Here is a 3,105-nt window from a genome sequence, read left to right as displayed (position 1 = left end):
AAAGTATATATATGGATGTTGTTTGGATGCTTATTATAGGTGCTTGTGTCTGATCAAGAACAAGTTTCCTATAGAGGAAGAAACAGGGTGCTTTAATGAATGTACATTCCATGTACCCGACCAAGGATATGGGATATGTCATTCATGGCATTGCTTAAAGGAATTAGACAGTTTGTATGCCCGATTAACGACACAGATTGTGCTTTCTCTATTTAAGTGGTATCAATCTAGATCAAGGTGAATCAACAGACAAAACAAGGGTTAGGATAATTAGGGGTGGATTCGAAAGTCCTAGTGCTTTCTCTCTGATTGAATTTTCTTCCCTGTTCTTAATTAATTGTTTTTTTCATAAAATTGTGCTTAGTAATTCATTCCATTATTTATTGGATTAGTTAAGGAGAATCATAGATTTGAATTGTGACGACCAGAGTCCTCGTGGGAACGATCTCGTAATACGCACCATATCTACATCCGATTCGTATACTTGCGAGTTTAAATAACATTTAAATTGTGTTGGTTTAAATAAAACATCAAGTTTTTTTTGCCGGGGGCTGTTTTGTTCCAATTGGATTTAGGGTTCTCCCTTATCATAATTCATAGTCTTAGGTTTTTTTACTAACTCTAGGTTAAATTTTTTTGAAACTAACCTATTTCCTGTTTTGTAGGGACCTGACATAAACTACTAATTTAGTAATCTCTTTCCAAATTTTCTATTTTTTTTTTCTAATTTTTATTTTTAGAATTAAGGTTTTATTTTTTATTTTTAGAAAGTTTCTATTTCTAGGCTATTTTATTTTTTTTATTTTTAGAAATTTCCTATTTTCTAATTTTAGATTCTGATCTTTCAAGTAACTTTCTATTTTCTAGTTTAGGTCTTATTATTTTTAGAAGAGTCTTTAGGTTTTATTTTTTTAGAAAGTTTCTCTCTTATTTTCTAATTTCCTATTTTTAGAAATTTTCCCTTTTTAGAAACTAACTTAGCTTTTATTTCTAAGATTACAAACTTTTTTTTTTTTTTTTTTTTTTTTTTAGAAATTAACCGTTGCTTAGGATTTTTTTTATTTCTAGCATTATTTTAGTAAATTTAATTTATTTTTGTTTTCTTTTTGTTTACAGGAATTAAGGAAGGAAGCTGCTAAATAACATTGTCTTCACAAGGAGGAGCTCTCTATTCTTCAGACATCAATCATCTCCTTTTCCGGGTTCTTTCTTCCCATGCTTATTTACATAGTTTTAACTTGTTTTAGAATCTCATAGTTTCTAGGTCTAGTTTTATTTCTCTTAGGTTGCTTCTTAGTTTAGTTTTCTTTCTTACATTGCAATAACATAGTTTATGCTAGGACGTAGATCTCTGAATATAGAACTAGCACCGTTTGATCCTGAGATTGAAAGAACAATTCGTGAAAGATTGAGAAATAATCCTGTTGAAATGGCGAATGAGACTGAAGTTAAAGCTCTCAAAGATTATTCAGCTCCTGTCCAATTTAATGCGCCTTCATGCATAGTGTTGCCAACCACTACGGCAGCACACTTTGAACTTAAACCTGGAGTCATACAATTGTTGCCATCCTTTTATGGATTGGACAAGGAGGACCCATATCATCATGTGAAAGAATTCTTAAACATTTGCTCCACCTTTAAGTTCCAAAACTTCTCAGACGATTCGATCCGCCTACGCCTGTTTCCTTTTTCTTTGAAGGATAAGGCGAAAGCATGGTTGAATTCTCTAGAAGTTGGATCTATCACTACATGGGACCAACTGTCTAAGAAGTTCTTAAACAAGTTCTTCCCCGTTCACAAAACCAATGCCCTCCGTAGAGAAATTACTAACTTCACACAAAAAGAGGGCGAGCACTTTCATGAATGTTGGGAAAGATGGAAGGACTTGCTTCTTAAATGTCCTCACCATGGTTTTGAGAAGTGGCAACAAGTTCAATACTTCTATGACGGTCTGACACCACAAAACCGTCCGCATGGTTGATGCCACCAGTGGAGGGTCATTCATGACCAAAAGTGATGTCGAAGCGTGGAACTTCTTTGAAACCTTGTGCGAAAATTCCCAGCAATGGGATTATTCAAATAGAGGTGACAGAAGTCCCCAACCACAAAAGAGAGGTGGTATATATGAGATAGGAGTCATGCCAGAGCTGAGCGCCAAGCTTGATAACCTGACAAAGAAAGTTGATGCTCTGGTATTAAATAATGGACCACCACAAACAGCTCAAGTCGAGGCATATGCCACATGTTCTAGTCCTGCCCATCCTATGCAGTCTTGTCCATCTGGTGCAGCATTCCCAGAACTTCTCTCTGAACAAGTTCATGCTATGAACACTTTTCAAAAATCTGGGAATGATCCTTACTCGAACACATACAACCCAGGGTGGGCTAGACATCCAAATTTTTCTTGGGCAAAAGGACCACAACAAGGAGGACCATCTGGAAATCCTCCTATGCAACCTTACTCCCAAGTGGGCAATCAACAACCTCAGCAGTTCTCACAGTATCAACAAGTGCCTCCACAATCAAGGAAACCATCTCTTGAGGATACACTCCATCTTTTCATGCAGAGTTCTCTCCAATTCCAAAAAGACACCCAACAAACCTTACTGGCCAACCAGCAAAGCTTACATGCAAATGCACAATCCATTGCCAAGCTGGAAGCACAAATGGGTCAACTAGCTGCCACATTGAGTGAGAGAGAGAAGGGCAAGCTCCCTAGCCAACCTGAGGCTAATCCAAAGGGACAGTATGAGATTGGCTCTAATTCCAACCAAGGGCAATATCATGAACAGGCCAAATCGATCACTACCCTTAGGTCAGGCAAGCAGATTGATAACAGAATAGAGATGCCTGGGGATGAATCAAATTCTAAAACAGAAGATCAAGATGAAGCAGAGAGCCATACCAATGCATCCAAAGTCCAAAAGCTCTCTGACTCTCCAAGAGCCACTAATGTGCCACCTTATGTGCCCAAAGCACCCTTTCCTCAACGTCTGGCACCAACAAAGAAAAGAAATAACTTTGATGAAATCTTGGATGTGTTTCAAAAAGTGCAAGTCAACATCCCGTTGCTTGACGCTATCAAGCAAGTCCCTGCTTACGCTA

General features: G+C 37.4%; 1 non-coding gene across 1 annotated transcript; it reads right to left on the bottom strand.

Annotated features, from left to right (window-relative positions):
• Positions 1 to 1,807: 1,807 nt before the first annotated feature.
• On the bottom strand, positions 1,808 to 1,914 carry LOC131247475 (small nucleolar RNA R71). The gene has a single exon (XR_009171768.1). It is a non-coding gene; the product is annotated as a small nucleolar RNA R71 (small nucleolar RNA).
• Positions 1,915 to 3,105: the final 1,191 nt, after the last annotated feature.

This window comes from Magnolia sinica, chromosome 5 (assembly GCF_029962835.1).
Source record: "Magnolia sinica isolate HGM2019 chromosome 5, MsV1, whole genome shotgun sequence".
NCBI lineage: Eukaryota > Viridiplantae > Streptophyta > Magnoliopsida > Magnoliales > Magnoliaceae > Magnolia > Magnolia sinica.
Note: the sequence above shows the minus strand (reverse complement) of the source record. Positions and strands in the feature narration are given on the sequence as shown.